At 41.5% G+C, this 24570-nt stretch overlaps 1 long non-coding RNA gene across 1 annotated transcript; it reads left to right on the top strand.

Moving 5' to 3' along the window:
• The first annotated feature begins 4739 nt into the window (after positions 1 to 4739).
• On the top strand, positions 4740 to 22719 carry LOC136020538 (uncharacterized). The gene is made up of 6 exons (XR_010615392.1): positions 4740 to 7101; positions 9057 to 9264; positions 10552 to 10641; positions 19514 to 19670; positions 19885 to 20153; positions 20722 to 22719. It is a non-coding gene; the product is annotated as an uncharacterized LOC136020538 (long non-coding RNA).
• The last annotated feature ends 1851 nt before the right edge of the window (positions 22720 to 24570 follow it).

Here is a 24570-nt window from a genome sequence, read left to right on the forward strand (position 1 = left end):
TCAGATAGTCTTTTCGTCAATTCTCCAGGACACAGGGGAGGACCAAGAAAAAGCTAGGAGGATTGGCCAGGTCAATAGATGGTTAAAAGGGTGGTGTCATAGTCAGGGGTTTGGGTGTCTTGAACATAAGACTGAAGTTAGTAGGCCAGGTCTACTGGGGGCTGGTGGAGCTGCTCTGGTAAAGAAGGGGAAGAACAGTTTTAGTAGGAGGCTAGCCAGACTGGTCAAGGAGGCTTTAAACCAGATGTGTTGGGGGAGGGGGGCATCATTCCATCCCAACACACCCAGTCAGTTGCCAGCACCTATAATAAATGCTCGGAACAATGTAGATATATTCCAGCTGCTCCAGCCAACGAGCTGGCTTCAATTGGAGCTCGTCTCAGATGCCTCTATACAAACGCCCGTAGCATGGGGAACAAACAAGAGGAATTAGAGATGTGCGCACATCTACGGGGGTATGATATAATAGGCATCACAGAAACATGGTGGGATGGCTCCTATGACTGGAGTGTTGGAATGGAAGGTTACAGGCTCTTTAGAAAGGACAGGCCTGGCAGGTGGGGAGGGGGAGTTGCCCTTTATGTTAGGGATAGGCTGGAGAGTATGGAACTCTGTCTGGGGGCAGGTGAGCAGTTTACAGAGAGTTTGTGGGTCAGGGTTAAAGGGAGAACAGCCATGGGAGACATTACTGTGGGGATCTGTTACAGGCCGCCTGATCAAGAGGTCTCTGTGGATGAAGCACTCTACAGACAGATAGGAAAAGCCTCACGCTCGCAGGCCCTTGTTCTCATGGGGGATTTCAACCACCCTGACATCTGTTGGAATGATGGCACTGCACGGCACAAGCAATCCAGGAGGTTCCTCGATTGTGTGGAAGACAACTTCCTTCTGCAAGTAATAGAGGAGCCGACAAGGAGAGGTGCCGTGCTTGACCTTGTGCTCACCAACAGGGAAGGGCTTGTTGAGAATGTGGTACTACAGGGAAGCCTTGGATGCAGCGATCATGAGATGGTCGAATTTGAGATCCCCAGGACAGTGAGAAGAGCGTGCAGCAAGCTCACTGCCCTGGACTTCAAAAGAGCAGACTTTGGCCTCTTCAGGAGCCTGCTTAGTAAGGTTCCATGGGATATAGCCCTGGAGGGCAGGGGGGCCCAAGACTCTTGGTTGATATTCAAGGATCACCTGCTGCAAGCTCAGGAGTGCTGCATCCCAACTAGAAGGAAGTGCGGCAGGAGGGCCAGGAGACCTCCTTGGATGGATAAGGAGCTGCTGAGGAAAATTCAAAGGAAAAAAGGGGCTTTTATAAAATGGAAGCAAGGACAGGCGGCCTGGGTAGAGTACAGGGATGTTGTCCGGGAAGCCAGGGACCAGGTTAGGAAGGCTAAGGCCCAGTTAGAATTAAAACCTAGCCAGGGATGTTAAGGATAATAGGAAGGGATTCTACAGGTACGTAGCAAACAAAAAACAGAGTAGGGACAAAACAGGCCCCCTGAGAAAACTTTCGGGAGAACCGGCTACACAGGATTTGGAGAAGGCTGAGGTTCTGAATGACTTTTTCGCCTCGGTCTTCACTGGCAAAGGCTCTGACTGCACCACCCAGTTCTTAGAAGGTAGATGCAGGGACTGTGCAAATGAAGACCTTGGGCCCACTGTAGGAGAGGATCTGGTTCGAGACCACCTTCAAAATCTGAAAGCACACAAGTCCGTGGGACCTGATGGAATCCATCTGCGGGTCCTGAAGGAGCTGGCGAATGAAGTTGCTAAGCCACTGGCCATCATATTTGAAAAATCATGGAAGTCAGGTGAAGTTCCCGACGACTGGAAAAAGGGAAATATAACCCCCATTTTCAAGAAGGGGAAAATGGAAGACCCGGGGAATTACAGACCAGTCAGTCTCACCTCTGTGCCTGGTAAAATCTTGGAGCACATTCTCCTGGACAGCATGCTAAGGCACATGAAAAACAACAAGGTGCTTGGTGACAGCCAGCATGGCTTCACTAAGGGCAAATCCTGCCTGACCAATTAGGTGGCCTTCTGTGATGGGGCTACAGAATTGATGGATAAGGGTAAAGCAGTTGATGTCATCTACCTGGACTTGTGCAAAGCGTTTGACACTGTCCCACACAACATCCTTCTCTCTAAATTGGAGAGATATCAATTTGATGGATGGACCACTCGGTGGATAAAGAACTGGCTGGACGGCCGCACACAAAGAGTTGTGGTCAATGGCTCGATGTCCGGCTGGAGACTGGTAACGAGTGGTGTCCCTCAGGGATCGGTGTTGGGATTGGTCTTGTTTAACATCTTTGTCGCTGACATGGACACTGGGATTGAGTGCGCCCTCAGCAAGTTTGCCGATGACACCAAGCTGTGTGGTCCGGTTGATATGCTGGAGAGAAGGGATGCCATCCAGAGGGACCTTGACACGCTTGTGAGGTGGGCTGATGCCAACCTTATGAAGTTCAACCATGCCAAGTGCAAGGTCCTACACCTGGGTCGGTGCAATCCCAGGTACAGCTACAGACTGGGCAGAGAAGAGATTCAGAGCGGCCCTGCAGAGAAGGACTTGGGGGTGCTGGTCAATGAGAAAATGAACATGAGCCGGCTGCAGTGTGCGCTCGCAGCCCAGAAAGCAACCGTATCCTGGGCTGCATCAAAAGGAGCATGACCAGCAGGTCGAAGGAGGTGATCCTGCCCCTCTACTCTGCTCTTGTGAGACCTCACCTGGAGCATTGTGTGCAGTTCTGGTGTCCTCAACATACAAAGGACATGGAACTGCTGGAACAAGTCCAGAGGAGGCCACGAGGATGATCAGGGGCTGGAGCACCTCCCGTATGAAGACAGGCTGAGGAAGTTGGGGCTGTTCAGCCTGGAGAAGAGAAGGCTGCGTGGGGACCTCATAGCAGCCTTCCAGTACCTGAAGGGGGCCTATAGGGATGCTGGGGAGGGACTCTTCATCAGGGACTGTAGTGACGGGACAAGGGGTAACGGGTTAAAACTTAAACAGGGGAAGTTTAGATTGGATCTAAGGAGGAAATTCTTTCCTGTTAGGGTGGTGAGGCACTGGAATGGGTTGCCCAGGGAGGTTGTGAGTGCTCCATCACTGGCGGTGTTCAAGGCCAGGTTGGATGCAGCCTTGTGTGGGACGGTTTAGTGTGAGGTGTCCCTGTCCATGGCAGGGGGGTTGGAACTGGATGATCTTGAGGTCCTTTCCAACCCTGACTATTCTATGATTCTATGATTGTATATATTGTGTGCTTTCCTGGTGGTGTATGTGCCGGATCAAGATCCGCGGTGGAAGGTCTCTCGTATGCTCTTATCAAAGATAACAGGAGAACGGTGACAGACCATGGACTTGAAGCCCCATATACAACTCATTTGATACAGTCTCTCTGTGATACTCATGTACCAGAAGGTGGCAGGTCACCTGTATTCCCACAGGAATAGAAAGTTTTATCTCTTGCCTCAATAACATTGCTTAATGCAATGAATTGTCTGAGGTCATGCTTTAGGCTCATTGGTGAGAGGTTTATTGTTCTGGAGACAAGAGGCCAACCTCAGAATTTCTAGGTGAAGTTCCCTTGCTTTGAACATAATGTTGACAACTGAGTCATGGGTACTAGTCTCTTTATCTGGAGCCTTTAAAACAGCAGGTAGAAATATTTAGTGTTCAGTCAGAAGCTGCAGTCCTTATGGATAGAATTCCTTTAACTAAATGTAGATGCCAACAACTAAACTAGTCAGCCCACAATTGTTTCACTGTCAAAGACAGAAAACAGTGCATTAACAGTGCATTTACCTTTTCCTAAAAGGAGCATCTGATACAGGTGAGACGACTCACGCCCTGGAGATGTCAGTTTTTCACCATTGGATAAAAAGATCATTTGCAGATGTCTATAGTAATACACAAATGAAAAATAATACTGTACAGACAACTTGCAACGAATAATTCAAGCAATTCAACTACTGCAGATAGCTTTGTTTCCACAGAAAACATTTTGGAAAGTGTAAATAAATGTGTGTTCATTAATGAAGCAGTGAAGAGTAAGACTAATGTGTTTTCTGTTAGATGCTGAGCAGTAAAAAGTAGTATTATAATGTCTAGTTCTGTAAGATAATGTCTAGAAAAATGCTCATTATGTGTGTGGGTATCTGTGCTTATGTTCTTTCTATAACAATTGTGAGACTTACAATAACTGAGAATTTGTCTGTCTGACAATGTAGGTAGTGAGTGAAGTGCAGAAAAACTTCAAAGATTGAGTCGCCAGATACCGAACTAGTTGGGGTTAGTTGTATGCACTCAGAAGTGGAATTACCATGTTAATTTATTGATTCTATAGACCTGGGATCCAGAACAATGTTTGTCCCATTTTTTTAATTCTTAAAATGAAATGCCTTTGGACCAAGTTTTGAAAGGCTTAATTTATCAAGGTTTATTAAAGATCAGAGTGCTTGAAAAAGGCAAGGGAAGGAAAATGCTACCACCATTTTAGGGTCAGTATCTATAGCAGCACCTGGCCTTTATCCTCTTAGATCTAGGATGGATAAATTCTGGTGTTTGAAACCCTGCTATGAGAAGATCACATTTCCCTCCAGATGTTACATAAAGTTCATTAAAGCTGACTTATAGATGGGAGGTGTCATCTCATCATAACTTGAAAGTTTGAAATAGTGCAGTCTTTGAATCTGAGGGGAAGGTTTCATGGCAAGAATCTGTCAAGTTCTTTAGAAACAGTTCACAGACGAAGAATGCTCTTTGGTTTTGTACTTTGATTCTTTACAAAGAAGTCAATACTTTATTGTTATTCTCTTAATAAGAAGAGACACTTTTTTTTGTCTTATTTCTACTTCCTTAAGGGCTTGAGTTTATTAAATGTTGCAGTGCTTTGTCTAGGTTGCCTCTCTTGCCCCAAGCAGGAAGGCAAATACCAGCTTCCCATGAAAAGCACATGGAGCCCAGTACCATCTCTGTGCGCAGAACAAAAGACAGTTTCATTTTAATTTGGTTGTTTTTTTGTTTTGTTTTGTTGGGTTTTTTTGAGGAATAGATCCAGAGGCTGACAAGGAAAACATGCAGGTCATGGGGGTTCCTTTGCTTTTTAGAGCAGTTCCACTGCTTGAACTGCACATGAAGCTTCTAGGTAGGTAGAAGCTTTATGTGCAGGTAGAATTTTCACTGATTGAAAACATAGGATGATCAGAAATACAGTCTGAGCGGGTAAATTGCCATATTCCTTGTCAGACAGATAGAGACAATCAAGACATCTCCAGGTCTTTTCCAGGAAAGCTGTTCCCCAGCTAGCCTGTCCCCAGCCTATAGTGTTGCAAGGGGTTATTCCAACCCAAGTGCAGGACTTTGCATTTGTCCTTGCTTCACAAGGTTTTCACAAACCTTTTCACAAGGTTTTTCTTGGCCCATTTCTCCAACCTGTCTAGGTCCTTCTGGATGGCCACCATGCCCTTGACAGTACTGCAACAGCAAGTGCTGCCTCTTCCAAGTCACTGACAAAGATACCAAAGAGGACATGTTCCAGTACTCCATTTATTACTGATCTTCAGGTGGTGCATGACCCATTAGCACTACTGTCTCAGCTCAACCATTCAGCCATTTTTTTACCTATCTAGTTTTCCAACTATCCAGAGTGTATTGTTCTAACTTGGACACAAAGAACAGTGTGGTAGCATTCTCTGCTCTCCCCTCATACACAAAAGTCAATTTCTATTTAACACACGTGTGAGTCTCTAATTTTGGTGTGGCTATCAGAAATAAATCCAACCAAATTAGTATTAAATAGATCACGATATTACCCTCATCTGGTGATCAGTGTGTTGAAACAAGGAAAATAACCCTTCCTGCTCCTGCAGACTTTGGCTGTTTAAAAGCATTAGCAGTGGTGCATGTGCTCACTGCTTTTGATAGAAATGCTGAGGTTTGTGGCTTTTCCCTCTGTCCGTTTTAAAAGGAAAGATAAGAGAGCACAGACCGATACTCTCATTTCTATTGAGACTCCAGACAATGTTCAGCCAGATGAAGGAGCATGACTGACATTGTGGTATAACTTGCCTGCATAACCTTTATGCAGGGAGAGAAAGAAGCTTGCAAATTCCGATTGTGGCTGAAATTTATTGACTTGGCAAGAACACGGATGTTTTTCAGACACAAAAGCTTGATTTGAAATGGTGGGGGGGAGGAGAACAAAAAAAGAGAAAGGAGGTCAGAAATACCATCCAACTAAGTTGTCAGGATAGACCTGATCAAGATGCCTATACGGTTCAGGCTACAGTGTACTTCAAAGAAGCAGAGCTTGAAAAAAAAACCCAAACCCAAGCAAAACTAGAGCACCTAACTAACCATCCTAACTAACTAGCTAGCTAATAACTAACTATATGTTCTACATAAGCGTGTTTGCTCTACAGGTGTTCTCTTGTTCAGTGCTCTGTAGAGGTGAAGCTTGCTGTAAAATCATTTAGAAGCTATAAAAATATGCTTTCAGACTGTTCTGGTTGTATTTATTCTGATTATGAAATGTAACTTACACTCGTCCCAGACTTCATGCCTTTGGAGTTGCTGAGGTTTATAACCCAAAGAGCACCCGAGCTCTGGAATGGGATTCAAGTTTGTGTGTGTTTGCATGGGTTTAAGGGTGGAAAGGGATACCTGGAAGTTGGGCGCTGTTAAATTTTTATAAGATACCCAACAAATAAGGATTTCCTGGTGGTCTACAGAGAAGGCAGCATTTGATTTTATGACCTGGTCCAGTTAGTCATGCTTCTTTTCATAAATGGTCTGCAAACAGATTGATTTCCTCAGATATCATTGCCTGACTTACTACGGATGCCTGTTTCAGTGCAACATACAACAGCTGATAAATATGAGAAACATTAGCTATTTTTGAAGGAAATATGCTTGTGACTTACCATCTCTCTGACTGCATGAAACCAACATCTTAGATTTCAAAGCAACTGCAGTGACATCAAAAGTTAATGTGCGGAGATAGTTCCTGTGTTTCACTTAAGAAGCTGTCTATAGGGACTCTAAGCCAGCAATTGTGTATTTCTCTATTTCTGCAGGGACTGGAACCTCAGCTGAGCAGACCTCAGGTATTTGCAGAACTTTCTTTTTTTTCTGTTTGCATAAACACAACTTCGGCTTTAGGAAATAACGACTTGGTTTTAAGCCCAAACTTTCAGAATTAGCGTTTTACAAACAGGAGCATTTGAGAAGTTGCAATATTTTCCCAAATATGGAAGTGATCTAAATATTTAAGAACAGTAAATTTTGCCATTTACAAATAACAGCAAATTCACTCTGCCACAGCTTTAAAGTATTTATTGTGTAGATTTGTCTGAGTAGAAATAACAAAATAATACACTAAAAAGTAAAAAAAAAAAAAAAAAGAATAAAATGTTTCATACCGTTTATATTTCTGGTGAAACAAAACATTGTTTTCTGCAGAAAATTCTTGCTGAATTCAAGGCACTTGATTGTTATTAACTTCAGAATTAATAGGAATAACAGGCGGGAAATTAATAAACTTTATACCTAAAGAAAAGCAAGACTTGTTTTTAATCAAGTTTTAAAAGAAATTAGTTGTCATGGAGATGGGAATGTATGGCCCACCTTATAAAGGGGTTTGTGGGATCAGGACAGTAGCATACAACAAACAAAATTACTCCTGTGTTATTTATCTGATTTTTTATACTAGTCCCCTACTGTTCTGTGTGTGCTTATGCGAAAGAGAAGTTCAAGTTTTTTAAATATGCATTTTAGAACTTGATCATTGATTGCAAATTTACAGACTTGCCTTGGTTTTGGTGAGGGTAGAGTTATTTTTCTTCCTGGTAGCTGGTGCACGGCTGTGTTCTGGCTTGAGTGCGCGGCTAGCACTTGAAAGCACACAGATGGTTTAGCTGTTGCTCAATAGCACTAATCCTGATTGAGGACTTCTCAGTCTCATGCTCTGCCAGCGAGGAGGGGCACAAGAAGCCGGGAGGAAGCAGAGACAGGACACCTGACCCAAACTAGCCAAAGGGGTATTCCATATCACAGCACGGCATGCGCAGTATAGAAACTCGGGGGAGTTGGCCAGGATCCCCCACTTGCTGCTTGGGTCAAGCTGGGTGTTGATCAGTAGGTGGTTAGCAACTGTATTTTGCATCACTTGTGTTTCCTGGGCTCTAGTCCTCTCTCTCTTTTTATAATTTATTATTTATTATTTATTATTTATTATTTTGATTTTGATTTTTTATTTTTATTTTTTATTTATTATTATTCCTCCATCTCCATTATTATTGTTGCTGTTATTATTATTATTATTATTATTACATTTTTCATTATTTCATTCTTATTTTAATCTGTGGGTTTTTGCTTTTTCCCAGTTCTTACCATCCCACCAGGGTGGGAATGAGTGAATACCTGCATGGTACTTAGTTGCTGACTGGGGTTAAACCATGAAGAGTGAAAATGTAAACTCTCAGTCAGTTTTGTAATAAAACTGAGTGCTAATGAGCGATTTTCTATGAAGCATGAATTGAAGGATAAAGAAATCATGGTTCTCTGCTTCTTCCCAAAGATAGAAATCTCAAAACTGAAAAAGAATAAAGCAGTTATTTGAACTTCAAATATACTGCTTAAATTTCTGCTGAAGGCAAGATATTTATAGACTATAGCATGAAGAGATACATCTGCTTGCAGATGGCAGCTGAGAACTGAACATGTACCACAGTAGGACAATATCTGGAAGGGACACAGTGCAGTCTAACTGTGGAAAAGAGAGAATTTTATAGTATCTGTGCAAGGAATGTATAATTCAAAAACTGTTTTCAGTAGTGTGACTTTTGGGAAATGAGTGCTGCTTTTGCTGTCCATTCTTCATTGATACCTGTGTATGTAAATAAGCAAACCTTAAATCGTTCAATGTTTTCAAGTAGCTTCTTCATTGCAAATTCTTGCTTGATGAGGATGAGTTCATATATTTGATGTTCATATACATTATGGAGCCTTCAGTCTTAAAAACAAAAGCCTGAAAGACTTTCTGATGTGTTTGTGTCTTTAGAAAAATCTGTCTTGCCTCTTCAGAAGGACACTCGGATGAGGCTTTGCAAAACGGTTAAAATGAAATCCTGACAGCTGAAATGAGCCACCAGTGGTGGCTCTGCAAGCCATGCTGCAGCAAATGAAGAGACTCTGCTCAAGCCTAATGAATTGCTACTACTAACTTGCTGCTGGAAGTATGCTCCTTTTCCTAAAGTCATGCTGTGCAGGTACCAAGCTTTAGTTCAGGTTTATGTCCTTTTGAAAGCTTCAGGTCTCTCAGCAATGCCCATGGGACAAATTCTTAGTCTGAATTTTCATGTTTCATTCTTAGTCTGAATTTTTCATCTTTGACTGGGTAAATAGCATGCTTGCTGTTTACCAAGTATCTTATTCACCTAGTGCAATGAGAGCTATGGGGGGAGGATGGCATAGGGATGAGAACAGAGAGCTGCACTGTCTGGCCTTTTCACCCCAGCCCATGTCCATTGCTCTCTCAACTAATCAAAACTTTGATCCCAGAAAAATAATTTAGCTATTTGGTGACTGCATTTGGTGACTGTTTTGGTGACAGCATTTGGTGACTGTTCCTTAAGCCCTGCTTCACAGTCACTGTGCTGCCATCAGCCCAATTGTTTGTCACAACAAAGTGGTTCAAATCAAAGTGTGCTGTGGATTTGGGGGTTTATTTGGTTTTTTTTCCTCTTCTTTTGAAGTATGAAATAAGTTTTGCTGAAATCATAGAATCATAGAATAGTTAGGGTTGGAAAGGACCTCAAGATCATCCAGTTCCAACCCCCCTGCCACAGGCAGGGACACCTCACATTAAACCATCTCACTGAAGGCTTCGTCCAACCTTGCCTTGAACACTACCAGGGATGAAGCATTTACAACCTCCCTGGGCAACCCATTCCAGTGGCTCACCACCCTAACAGGAAAGAATTTCCTCCTTATATCCAATCTAACTTCCCCTGTTTAAGTTCTAACCCATTACCCTTGTCCTGTCACTACAGTCCCTGGCGAAGAGTCCCAGCCTGGTTTGGGTTGAAGGGACCTTAGAGCTCATCCAGCTCCAGCCCCTGCCACAGGCAGGGACCCCTTCCACTGGAGCAGCTTGCTCCAAGCCCCTGTGTCCAACCTGGCCTTGAGCACTGCCAGGGATGGGGCAGCCACAGCTCCTCTGGGCACCCTGTGCCAGCGCCTCAGCACCCTCACAGGGAAGAGCTTCTGCCTAAGAGCTCAGCTCAGTCTCCCCTCGGGCAGGTTAAAGCCATTCCCCTTGGCCTGTCCCTACAGGCCCTTGTGAAGAAGGGGTTTAGATCCTGTTGCATCTCTCTCACCTTCTTTCCTGAGTACTAGCCAGCTCTGTATTGGTCCCTCTCAGGAAAAGGATCTGAGACAGCAGCGAAGTGGGCAGTGAAACTACTCATTTACAGCACAGCTCCCAGCCCTCCCTGAGTAAGTTTGGAATTCCTAAAGGAACATGAGTAACTTATTTAAAATATGTCCTCTTCCAGGTGGCCACTGGGCTCATTACTACAGCATCCATCAGTACAAAACTGATAATTTAAGGAGCAGAATTTTCAAAGCCCAAAGCTTAAGTCTTGGTGAGTTTGATGTATTCCTTGCTGGTTTTCATGTTCAAAGTGGACATTTTTAATTGTAACCTGGTGTGATGTTTTCCTTTTTCTTTGGGATTCCCCCCCCCCCCCCCCCAAGCATTAAAGAGGTAAGTGAACTTATAAGGGGCTATCATTAAAGTGGTACTTTACTTATTTTAATTATCACAGTTTTCTATCTGCTTTTTTTTAAGGGGTTACAAATTTTTCACCTGCTATACTATCAATTAATTATTCTATCATTATACTATCAAATAATGTGTATGTTCACACAGGATGTAATTAGAGGCATGGACTGGACATTCTCGATTTCTTATTTAGCTTGGCTTTTTTGACACAAAAATGCTACTAAGTCAAAAGGTTTTCTTGAAGCCTGCTAGCATAGTCACGCATGATCACTAGTTGTATTAACAGGAAAAAACCTGTTGGAGACAAGTATCTAGATTTTAGGTGCTGTTGAGCACCTCCGTGTTCATGGGCACACAGCAGAATTATTGATAGTCATTGCCTCTGAAAATCAAGGCTAGTATATAGATCTACAGATAGAGAACTTAACCTTTTCCTACAGAAGTTTAGATCCTGTGCAGAGATTTCACCATTCTAGGCAGTGGATGCAGTGCTTCCTATAAAGGGAAGGTATTATTTAGTACATTTTCTTGGCCCAAGTGATCTTTTTTCAGCAGCCCCATAAATGTAGTGATGGCACCTCTTCCTCCAGAAATGGTAACTTCTACTTTTGTTGTTATTGTAACTGTTAGCACTCTGGTTTTGAGGAAAAAAGCCCCAAACCCATGGTCTCTCCCTAGAATCAACACCACAGGGAAATGTTTTTCTTTAATGTTTCATTTTTGTTTTCATTTAATGTTTCATTCTTTAATTCTTTAACTGACTTCAGTTTTATTTCAATTATATGCAATTAGAAGCAGCAGCTTCAGTGCAAATCACTGAATTATTACGAGACTTTGCAGAAAGCAAAGATTTCAAAATACCAGATGGCTTAAAAGAAATTGGACCATTCTTTTCTAGATTCTGACCCTTCATTGTATGTTTATGTCTTGGTTTCAGGCTTTTGTGCCCTCCTGCTGGCTGAGAAGTTTTGGTTGGTTGGTTGGGTGACTTGGGTTGTTTTGAGGTTTGGGTTTTTTTTAGAGAAAGAAAAGAGAGGATCTGAATTTCACTTCTTTAGATAAGCTGAACAAGCGTAATTGAAAGAAGATACCACAGTCTTTGAAACCTGCAAACAAAACCAGCTGTTCATTGCAACATACAGCTCAATCCCTTTGCTGACAGGTCAGAGCTTTGTATTGTCATATGACAGCAGTTTGCACCTCAACCATATGAGTGCGTAGGTGTCATAAAAACTTCAGGTGATAATCGTCTATTTCATGTTTAAACTGCTCTGATGGCTCCTTTCCAAAGTTATGCTTTTGGCTTGTTTTACTGGGTAGTCTGGCTTCAATTTCTAGTCAGTATTGATCCCACTTCAAAACTAGAGAAGCTCTTTACTCTAAAAATGCGTTCCCTAAGTTGTTCCTGTTAATTATAGTGAGGCTGGGTCTTGAATTTTGAAGCCTAGTTTATTACTGAAGATATATTACTGAGAATTGGCTCATAAACATGGAGGCATGTGTTGATGTGTTTTTGCAGGGTTATGCTCACTGTAATGCTCACACAGCACTCACATAACTACATCCCCCAACTTTGGCGGATGTAGTTACGAGCACTGGGTTCGTGGCACTTGTCATTCGTTAGCATCTTTAGTTTCACAGAAAGCTTTTTATGTTGTTCGAAGAAAGTCAGTGATGTGAATTCATCTAAAAATTAAAGGGGAATCTTTAGGTCTGAAAACAAGATGTATAGAATTATTTGGTATGTTTTGACTGAAAAATCTGGTGTAATGTGAACTGTGGATGAGATTTAGTTCTAAACAAACACTTTTTCAAATGCATCAGTGTTCATGAGGGTAGGGAGGAAGAAGCTGGATATTAGCTTAATCCCCAGGAGGAGTGCTCCCTGCTGGAGCACAGATTGCATTCAGATTGCATCCATCAGTCCCTGGCTTCAATGTTTTGGGTGTACTTTTGACCTGGTAGTATCTTTTGTGTCTTCTGTCTGCCTTATCTGAGCTAATATAAAGAGACAAGAAAATCTCCCCTTATACTTGATTTACAGCATTGAAATGCGCATAGTTTAAAGATTAAAATCTGACAGCTTTGGGTGAGGAATCACAGAATCACAGAATCCCAAGGGTTGGAAGGGACCTCAAAAGATCATCTAGTCCAACCCCCCCGCAAGAGCAGGGTAACCTACAGTACATCACACAGGAACTTGTCCAGGCGGGCCTTCAATATCTCCAGTGTAGGAGACTCCACAACCCCCCTGGGCAACCTGTTCCAGTGCTCTGTCACTGCTATGGAGAGGAAGAGTTACGGAAATAAGAGCATACATCTGCAGTGATGATCTTCACACAATTATCCATCTGCAAAGACTGATACCCAAAGTGAAAAAAGAGCTCAAAAATCACAATGAAATCATAGGTATTTTAAACATTGTTTCAGCAGCAGGTAGATACTACTGAAATTACTCTTACCCTTGAAGGCACCACCATCATAGCAGCAATTGAAAGATAAATAAGCACCTTAAGAGAAATCATTAACAAAGCTAAAACCTCTGTTTTGACTGAGAGCAGTAGTTAATGCAGGCAGGGCAAGCATGAAGTTCTAGACTGTGGTGGGTTGCTCTGCAAGTGAGCTTCTGAAGTGGCTATATGTGACCTGGGTCTGCTACAAGCTGAGGTGTAATATACTGTGGGATGCTGTTTAAAGCAGCGCTCTTTAGCTGAGTCGTAAATGCAGCAGAGTTGGAGTGCCACGTTGAAGCTGCTGTTAGAAACCCTAGGACCACCACAGAAGCTTGCAATGCTGATAGTACTTCAGCAAGCAGATTTCAGGACTGTGAAGTCTGGATATGCGATATTCTGTCTGTCATAATACGATGTGCCAGACATCCCCAGTATATCTGCATCGATGTTAATGACTTAATGATTGTGACATTCATTGGGTCTGTGAAGTTCAAGTTTGTGAGAAGTTAAAGGCCCATAAAAGAAAGCAATTTTAAGTGAAACATTAGCTTAACTGTGATGCAGCTCTTATTTCTTTTACTTCTGGCTAGTAGGTAGATTAATTATTTTCATTTTATGTATTTACCTTGAAAAATTGAGGAGACAAGAAAGGCACAAAATCAAGTTTTTCCTTGTGAAAATAGAAAATGTGCAATATGTTCTGTCACTGGTAATGAAATAGTCCATTTGCCTTGGCCCTAACCTTCATAAATGCTTCGTTTCAAGCAGTCTAGGAAAAGGAAAGGAAGAAAAAAAATGCTTCTTCATTAAGTTGCTGGGGCAGCTGCAAACAGGCAGTTTGAGCAGAATTTTGCCATTGCAAGGCATATTTTTAAAAGAATACTACAAATCAGGTCATTTTATCATCATGTGTTTGCAGTTTTAAAGAGAAATAGGTGTTCACTTTAATGCACACATCACACAAGGATTTAGAGTAGTTCCTGAAAAGAAAACTTGTTGGAGAGCCAACGTTGAGGCTGTTACTGCAGCTGTTACTGCTACCTTGCCAGGTAACCCAGTGTTTATGACTCCCTGGGCTCACAGAAGAAAGTCTGTAATTGTTACTATTTTCCACTCCCGGTCTTAAGACACTCTTGTGTGTTTACCCGCACATCATCTTGTCTTCTGACAGAATTTTATAGTCTGTTGTTCTTCACTAATTCTGGTTTTAAAAGAGCAAGAATGGGATTATTAGATGAATCAGTAATGTCATAAACAGATTTATTTTATGCTCTTTGTAAGGAAGAAGGGCTTCCAGGAACTTGGCTTTTCAGATGCACTGAAAAGGAGGAAAAGAACAAGATTGTGCCGATTATGTGCCAATGGATCAGAAAATGCTACCTTGATAAAATCAAAATATTTTGCAGGAATATATTAATTGCAATAAACACTCTCCGAAACACTAACAGGTTCTGATGACTTCTTGCCTTGGCTTTTGTGCTGTTTTTGGAAGAGTGACCCTAAATGCTTTGCTGTTCTTTTATTGTTAGCAGTTTTGTGGGATATTTTCCCCCTTCCTCCAAAATAAGGCTTTCAGAGGAAAAGTCTTTTTGCTAGAATACATCCTTCTCTCTGCGATAGAAAACAACCTCATAGTGTGAGCTGCTGTAATAATCTATTCTTAACCTATGAATAAGAGTCAACAGCAGCTCACAATTAGTCCTGTTTAATCACTGCAACTAACACCTTTAAGCCAGCAAAAGCTGTTAAGGAAGAAAATGGTCTGTATTTTGAACTTCCAATTCAAATAATTATTTCTTGTGATACCGTTTGTCAGGTCTCAAATGGCATAAGCTCGATTTCTGACAAGCCCTTATCGTTTAATTATATTGTTTCGGCCTAAAGATCAGGCAATGAAACCTAACTTCTGTTAAAAAGGGAGTGACAGATATCCAAGCTCAGAGAACAAGCAAGTGGGAAAGGTGTAAGCTCAAATGCATTCTTATTTGGTTAGCAGGCAGACGAGGAAGTTGTGTATAAATACTGGGAAAAGAGGAGGGAAAGAAATCCATCTTGAAGGAAAGGAAGGGAAATCATCTCTGAGCTGCTGCTGCAGGAGTAGAAATTAGTCTCCTTTCTTCCTCCATCTCCTTGCATATCTCTTTTGAGAGTCTCCTCTAAGAAAGACTGCTGAGATAGGAATTTCTGCTAATGTCATTTCTGTGTCAGTCTCTGCAGCTCTGATGCACCTTCAGACCATAAGGCACACCGAGCAGTATTGACCTCTTTATTCTTCAGGTTGCATTTCGTTTCTTTGATTTTCTTTTCTTGTAATGCCACTTAAGCTTTTTTAATAAGGACCAACCTACCTTTGTGTAACATCTGCATGCAATTGCCAAAGGCAGGATTCAGTTCAGTCTCAGTCAAGGTCAGACATTTGTAAGCAGAGCGAAGAAGTCATGGTCTAACCATCTTTTCTCAGTAATTTTCTTGCTTTTTCCCTGAAAAACCTGAATTTGTTTTTTCATGGTATCCCTCTATGTAATTCCAAGGTGTATCTAAGTTAGTAGCTCATCTGTAGATCAGCCCACCTGTAATCTCCCCAAACAGACTTGTTAAAGCATGTACTAATACACATAAACAAAAACTTTACATTTAACTTGATTAAAAAGAGAAGTAAAAAGAAAGCAGAGGATTAACTTCAGACCTTGGCACTAGAAGTGCTGAGTTCCAGAAAGCCAGCCCTTCCATGGAGCCCTGTTCTAGATGCTGCCCAAGACATTAGGTTCTATGAACATCAGAAACCAAGAAATGCTCACCAGGTCAGCCTGCCTGTCTGCCTAACCTGATACTCAATCCAGCAGCGTCAGGAAGAAATGTTATTCAAGGAAAGCAGGCGAGCTAAACCATAACGGTGGTTTGCTGCTCTGATACTTTCCCCTCCTCTTCTCATGGCACTGCAACTGGGCTACCTGCATGATGGTGACAGATCTATCCCTGTGGCTGGATGATGCAAGTAACAGAGAATGTGACCCCAGCTGTTGCGGTGTAGCAGGTTAGCCATAAGCCTGTCTTCTCAAATGGACTTCAAGCCTGCCTGGAAGTTTGCACCTGGAAAGCATTTTAAAGGAGTGGTGCTGGTGGGGTAACTTTCTCCTGGAAATAGTGAGGGAGTTGCGTATGTAAGTGATAGACATGGAATTACATGACAGTTGTGTAAAACCCTATTTCTGACTACGGAATCACATTTGTCATCCTAAAATCATGCTGGGTGTCCAGGGTTCAGCAGTAGCAGTTATCTCAACCCGTGGGAGTTGCATTCTTTTTGAGTCTCCTCTCCGTCCCTCTGGGAGTAGGGGGAGGGCAAGAAGCGGGGGGAGTGAGAGAGTGACTGCGTGATTTATGGCTGACTTTGTTTAAACCACGACACTGGGATCCAACAGTTTTATTTTGCACTGATGGTAGTGGGTGAGAAAGTAAGAAGTCACTTAAGTGAAGTGGTAGCTATCTGTATTTTATATTAGTTTTAGACCAAAAGGTATTGACTTGGCTTCTAAAGGGTTTTTTTTTGGAAGTTGAATAAGGAACAGTTTTAGCTGGGGTGCAGCTTGCATATTCCCTCCTCATGGTTACTGACAAACAATCCAGGCAGACTATAGCTAATCAAAGTTCTCCATAATAACTCGGAGCAACTTTCGCATATTTTCTTCCTGAAAGAAGCAGTAAGAAGCAGAGTATCTACTAAGTTCATGTAAGATTCTGGATCTAATGAAGACAAGGCAATTATGTCAACATCTACATATTTAGTGTAGGTGTGAAATAAAGCACGCACCTACGTGAGTGTCTTAGTCCAGACCAAGAGTACACTTTTGAAGGAGATCTCCTGAGAGACTCCATTCCTTACCCATTTGCTTTGCATTGCAGCCACTGGGCTCTTCCCAAGTAAAACTGTGCCCAAAGGCTTAGACCGGGAGCCCACCTAATGCACTCAGACTCCAACCTCTAACTGCCATTCAGGTCATGGCACCAGATTAGAGCAGGACTAAAGTAAAACCTCTGCAATGTGCATATATGCTGGCTTCTCAAGTGTTGACTGTGTTGCTCCACCTATGTGTTGCTACTGAGCTGCATTACAATCCGCAGCTGTTGTAGCCCCACTGAGAACTTCCACCTATGCTATATCATCTGGAAGTGCTGTATTTGAGCTCATCTTGAAGCAATACCACAATTATCATCACTCTGAAACTGAGTAGACTATTGGTAACAGTTACATATGTGACTGTTATTCATGTGAATGTTAAATTTCTTAAATCCAAGCAAGTTCTATTCTTGCTTGTTTCCTGGAAAACAATTATAAATATAAAAAGCCATTTATACTAATTTTTCTATTTCTGTCAACACTTTTTTACAAGCTCTACTAAGTATTTGTCTGCATCTATGTATTCAGAGGCCTATATGTAATCTTCAGGTGATTTCTCTGTTCTGTTGTATTTATGTAGTCTTTCCATGTTATTTTCATCTGGTTTAGGATCTTTTAAGTTGGAAAAGACCTTTAAGATCATTGAATCTGACTGTTACCTCAGGACTGCCAAATCTACCACTAAACCGTGTCTTTCAGTGCCATATCTACATGTCTTTCTAATACCTCCAAGGATTGGGACTCCACCAGTTCTCTGGGCATCCTGCTCTAGTACTTGACAGCCCTTCTGGGGAAGAAATTTTTCCTAATGCCCAATCTAAACTTCCCTGACTCAAGCTGAGGCCATTTCCTCTTGTCCCATCATGGACCTCCCCAGACTCCCAAGACCTTTGGTAGATGATTGAGAGCAATCCTGCCATAACATCTGCTAGCTCCTTCAGTACTCTGGAATGAATCCCATCAGGCCCCATGAACTTGTGAACATTCTGCCGGTGCAGTTGGTCCCTGACTATTTCAGTGTCTACAAGTGGCAAGTCACTGTTTCCACACTTGTGGTCCTCCAGTTCAGTGGACCCAGCAGCCCAAGGTCTTTCAATCTTATTAAACACTGAGGCAAAACAAACCCAAACATTGGATGGCTCCACTCTGTCTTCATCCCTTTTAGTCAGATGTCCATCTCCAACAAGGTCTTGCTTGGCTGGACTCACCAGGCAGTTCTGTTCTGCACACTGATGTTTCAGTAATGAGGACTATTGCACAATAATGAAAAGCAAGTGTATGCTGCTCTCAAAGCGTTTTTGCCTGAATCCCCTAGCTCTCCCTCATGAACATCTCACAGTTGCAAGTGTTGGGTTTTTTTGAGAGGCTCTTCTGTGCCCTGCATAAACACAGACCTGATAGAAGGGAATTTATGTTGGAACTAGATGATCCTGAGGTCCTTTCCAACCCTAACTATTCTATGATTCTATGTGAGTTCAAGGGGCGATTTTTTTCCCCCACAAATAAAGGGAGGTTTGTGATCTGAGGAGTTGCTGTAAACTTGGAAGGTTTTAAGTTTTTGGCAGAAAGTGTTTCTCCACTCTCTTTTTTTCAGTAATGTGGGCACTGTTCCCTTTGGATGAAGGAGCCACTCTAATTGTTCTTTCACAGGAGTCTAGATCTCTTCTTGCTCCTTAATTAGCACAGGATTTTTCCCTTCTGTAAGGGTGGGTTTTCCATACACCTGGCAGCTTGGGGACATCAGACTGGCTTCTGTCAGTGAGACCCTCTGTTGAATCATGCAGTTCAGAAGTTCTAAACTCCTTTCTGAGGGGAGGTTCGGTGTGGCTGGATCCAGACTTGGTCTCAGAGTTGCCCAAAGGTTTATGTCTGAAGGATTACATGAGCACTATCAGTCCTTTGCATCATTTAAGATGCAAAACATCTAAGATCGAAGATCAAGGATTTCAAAGTTTCAACGCGCTCATTCCTGATTCATTTACCAAGTATCTGACGTGATAAGGATTCTCTCACCCTCAAGGAATAACTTGAGAGGTGTCCCTGATGCAGGGGAGATCCTGATGTGCAGCCCGCTGCTGTAAAGGAGAGCTCCTCGGACCGAGGCCTGTCCACTATTTATGGAGTAAGATGATTGACTCATACTTGCTTAATATCCGTATTTCACTTGGCTCATGCTCAGCTGTTGAGCAAGATTAACAGCTTTTACCTGTTGTGTTGTTATCCCAATAGGTTATAACATGTTGTCTTCCCAGAGTCCAACTTAAGTGAGGTGCAGCCATCAAAGGACCACCACTGGTGGCTATTGCTTAAACAGAAAAGGGCAGGGGGAAGCACACAGCCACAGATAACCATCTCTTACATATATAATCTTTTGCCACTAGCTTGCAAAATGCTTTACAAAGAGAATTCAGCAACATTACAAATAGTGAAAAGGAGACAGAGTGGTGCAGTGACCTTTATGTGGAAATGCAGTGATGGTAACAGGCAAGACCTGCTGATTCCCAACCACTTGGTGTTACAGGAACTCTAAAAACAAAGGTAAGTACATAGTACAAATCTCAAAGTTGCCTGGATGGTCTGGTTTTCCTCTAGAAAACAAAGCAGTTTGCATGTTTAAAATTAAGCCAGTTAACAACTCAGTCCCCACTTGAATGCTCTGAAGGAGGAGAACTTTGGCTTCAATTTGGTTACATAGAAAAGGCTGAGGAGAAAGAAAACAAGTAATTTTTACTCATTTTATTTTGGAATCCAGTGGGATTAGGAGGTTTCATTTTCAAGATGCGTGGCTGCTGTGCCATATGACAGTGCGAAAATGCTGCAGTTTGAACGCAGGAACAAAATAATCGGTATATCTGAACAGCAGCTACAGCTTGCAGCTGTGCAGCCTTTCTGTGGGCCAGCTTCAAATGAAACGGAAAACTCTGCACGGCACAGTCCCCTTCCTCCAAGTACAAAACTGAGTGTATCCATCTGCTTCTATGAGACCTTCAGGATACACTCGGAATACAGCAGGGACCAAAGGTATGTATCTACTGCTGGGTTTCACCTGAAAATAAGCAGGATCAAAGAAACCACCCAGAATAAGGATGGAAATGTGGAATATTGCAGTAATTTTAGATGTTTGTACTTATTTCAACTGTTTCTTTCTTTTTTTTTTTTTATTTTATTTAATCTTTGTGGGTGTTGGATTTTTTGGTTTGTTTGAGGGTTTTTTTTTTTTAATAATAGCTCAGGGAAAGTTTTCAGTTTGTTTCCCTCTTTCCCTTGGGCAATACAGAGAAATAGAGAAACGTACTGAACCTCAGTGCTCCCTATAATCTCTCCAGTACCCCCAGGACTAGCAGTCAGAAATACAATGGTAGAATCTTAAGTAATTTAGATGTTTATAAGCCACTGCTGATAAAAACTAGTGTCCAGTCTTGCACACAATTCTTGTCCCGTGGCAGTTTAGTTTCTTTAATTGCAGTCTTCTGTTGGCTTTTATCTAAATATTTTATCTATTTGAGACTGTCACAACTCACTTGTTTAGCACAGAACTGTGACGGGTTTTTTTTTCTCCACAATCATACCTCCTTTACTTGCTCTGCAGGAATCCAAGGGTTGCACATACAGATTGATGCAATAGACTGGCTCTTCAGACCTGACAGCATGACCAACTGCTATGCACAGCTCAGTACTCCTTTGCTGCCCATTTGAGTCAACAAGCAGCTGTTTACGATACATAAACTTGGTGCCCCTGCATTATGGACTAGTGTGTCTCCCACACAACAGATAGGTGACACCTGCTTTTATGTAAGTGGGAAGACAGAAATCTGGACTCCCACCCTTAGGAAAATTAGTCACTGTGGCTTTTTTTAATTGAAAGGTTTGGTTTAAAAACTGCTCAGAAGTGGTTTGTCACAAGCTGTGAAACAGTTTGTCACGTTACATTGACCTTGTTTTGGTTTGTTTTGCTTTCTTTTGTTCCAATAACAAAAAAGTTAAAGGTGATTTCTGTTGTGTCGCCTAAGGATGCCTCTCATTGCATTTATCTTATGTTCTTACACTCTTAAACACTCAGACTATATCCAAAATAGACAGTCTTTTTCACTGCTGGCATACGGAAGAGAGGAACTCTTCATCAGGGACTGTAGCAATAGGACAAGGGGTGAAGGGTTGACACTTCAACAGCAGAAGTTCAGGTTAGATATAAGGAAGAAGTGCTTTACTGTGAGGGTGCTGAGGCACTGGCACTGGCAAATGCTCCATCCCTGGCAGTGTTCAAGACAAAGTTGGACAGAGCCATGGTGTAGTTTGAGGCAGGGGGCTGGAACTGGATGATCTTAAGATCCTTTCCAACTCAAACTAGTCTGGGATTCTACGATTCTAAGATCAGCTTCTTAACAGCTGACAGCCCATTCAGGCTGATCTCTTCTTTGCAGTGACTGGCCTGTTACAATATAGAGGTAGCATGCATTTCCTCTAGCAGAAAAAAATCAGGTGCATCTCCATATGCCCTTCTACCTGCTCAGTACATAGAAATTTCCATGAAAAAGAAGATCTAATGATAAACTGCAACTGTGCTGCAATTTCCAAATACTATAGCAAGCTGTTACACCATATAGGTGGTTGAAATACAAAACCATGACAGTAGCAGAGATAACTATGGTAAACACATAAACCTTTAATTTTCGGGTTATTAAAAAACAATGTTAATGGAAGATCCTTTGTGAATTAGGTATGTTAAAAGTTCTCATTTTTGACAGGAAAGTGAGAATTCCATTTCTGTCAGTACTTATTCTACACCTCTTTCATGTCTTATATATACATCATGTAAGTATGTATACTTACATATATACTTATATATGCACGCATACATATATAGGTACATGTATACATATATATACATGTATACATATACTTACATATACTTGTCTTACATATACATATATTCTTCATTGTATGCAAAAAATTGAGGTCTGCAACATTGGGAGAATCTGTCCTTTTTTGGTTATTCTAGGAGCTGAAATGCCTATCTCTATCAACAAGGGGTTTTTTTCTTCAGCTTCATGGAAAATTTAGAAAATAACAACATTCCTAACCAGGCAAGTACAATTTTACCTGAAAATTATTCCTTTTTTTTCAAGATGTATTATTCAAAAAACCAGGCACGTATTTATTTCTTTCACAAACCCATTTGATGATTCAAGCTCTGATACTGCTTTCAGAAAAGAACAAAACCCAACAGTCACTTAAGACTTAGACTGCTTTTATGCACACACATGGGGAACAGTGTCAGACTACTTGAGCTGTCACACTGAGAAAAAACATACAATTTAACTGCAGCTTGCATTTCTTTGGTAAGAGGAATGTATTGTCTCATGTTTTGACACATTCTAAACTAACATTTGGGAAAACAAAGAAAGAAAGAAAGCCTAAGCAAAACATGGAAACATTGATTTTTTTATTTATTAGTGTTATGACTACGTGCCTTTTTGTGCTTTGAAGCATTTAATATTGATGATGGTTTACATTATCTTAGACTTTGTTACGATCTACTTAAAACATGAAACAAATAAAACTGAATATGAATATTGCACATCCCAAATGTTTCCATCTGAGTGACCGTTAAAATAAAACAATGTATGATGTTCTTACCAAATTGCTTCCCCAGCACCTTTTCAAAACCGAGTTAAAAAATTGCTATAAACGTTGGTAGAAAAACACTTTTTCTGCTTCTTTGGTAGTTTAAGCAATGCCATAAATCCAAGAGACTCGGGAAATGAGATCCCTGTGTTTTAAAGATGTTACAATTCTGCAGGGTGTAGTTGCAGTATTTGCCTGAATCTGATGAAATAAAACTTGTAAAGAATATTTTCCTAGATGATGAGAGATTACTCAACTACATAAACTGAAACAGGTGAAGGGAAGCAACAATGATATTAAAGAAATATGGAAGGCAATTTGGACATGGCCTGCCAACTGAATGCTGGCTTTGATTTTCAGTGTTGTTGATAAGCAAAGGCAGGTGTGACAAAGAGACTGAAGAAAGGAAAAGGCTTAAAAAACAAAAACCAAACACAAGAGGAAAGCAAAGCTGAATGGCAAGACAAGCAATACTCAGACTCAGAATACAGAGTAGAATTGCATCCCAAGCAGAAAGAGTACTAAATAAGGAGGCAGTAAGTTCTCCAGGGAGATAACGGTCAACTGGTCTAACTTACAAATTATGAAGTGAAATGATTGTGATAATTCAAGGCCAGTAGGTTAAAATGCAGTCTAAATCTTAGAAAAAATACAGCCATTTCATAAAACAACTCTCTGGATGGTGAGACGATTGATTAAGATCAACTCTACCAGTTACATTTATGTTACTATGATATTTAGGAGTAGTTTACCATTAATTAGGAATGCATACATTTTTCTGCTCAGCTTTTAAAAGCGGATTTTTTATAGCACATTCTGTATATTTTCAGGTAGAATATAATTTAAATATCGATGTGTTTCTGCAACTCAAGCCAAATTTCGAGGAAATCAATTTAATACTTACTCAAATTAAGACAGTATTTTATGCACTGCCTGTCTGCTAGTGATAGAAGCAGCAGATGCCCCTGATTTATTTTTAGTGACCAGGAAAGCGATATCCATAGCATAGAATAGCATGCTGTGGGAAAGATTCAACAGAGGCAGCTGTTGATCCTGATGCTATGAACGTGACTTAGCAGCCTCCAAGTCTCTCTGATGTTCACCCATGCTGCAGTGCCCCTCAAAGACATCTGGAAGTCACTAGTTTCTTCTATCTATCTCACATGACAATGCCTTGAAACCAGACTAGGACTGATGTCCTCATGAAGCCTTGTGTTCCTATACGAATGTAAGGGAGGCCAACACAAAATCTCTTTGTTAGGGTTATTTTCCTCAGGTTGGCAAATTTTAAAAGCAATAGAGACTTTCTGGGAGAAAGCCAGTGAAAATCTGTCTCCATTTAACTCATCACAAATGTTGTAAATACACAATTTCTTTGTGTGCAATGCAAAACCCGCAGTTGTTAGTTCTCATCTTCGGCCTATCAGTGGTGTAGTTAAAAAGAAGCAGCAGATGTAAAGGACTCATTTGAAAGACACTAAGCCTCTTTTACTAAGAAATCTAGTCCTTTTTTGTCAGCACGGGTCTTTCACTATTGCTATTGTTCAGGAGAATTTGAATGTTCTTAATCCCTTATTGCCTTCTGGGATTTAGGGTGTACTGGTTGGCCAAATATTCTTGCAGTGAACAAGGCTGATATTAGTTTTTTACAGTTAAAGCAATGAGAACCTGAAAGCTAGGAGATCCTAGGTAGGTAGGTAACAGAAGATGTGCTCAAACCAGGCCTCCCCATGCAGCAGCCAGCACCCAACAGTATGCTCTGAATCTCTCCCTGGGGAAGCTACTCTCAGCTGTCTGCAACAGGGAGCCTAGC

Source organism: Lathamus discolor, chromosome 11, assembly GCF_037157495.1.
Source record: "Lathamus discolor isolate bLatDis1 chromosome 11, bLatDis1.hap1, whole genome shotgun sequence".
Taxonomy (NCBI): domain Eukaryota; kingdom Metazoa; phylum Chordata; class Aves; order Psittaciformes; family Psittacidae; genus Lathamus; species Lathamus discolor.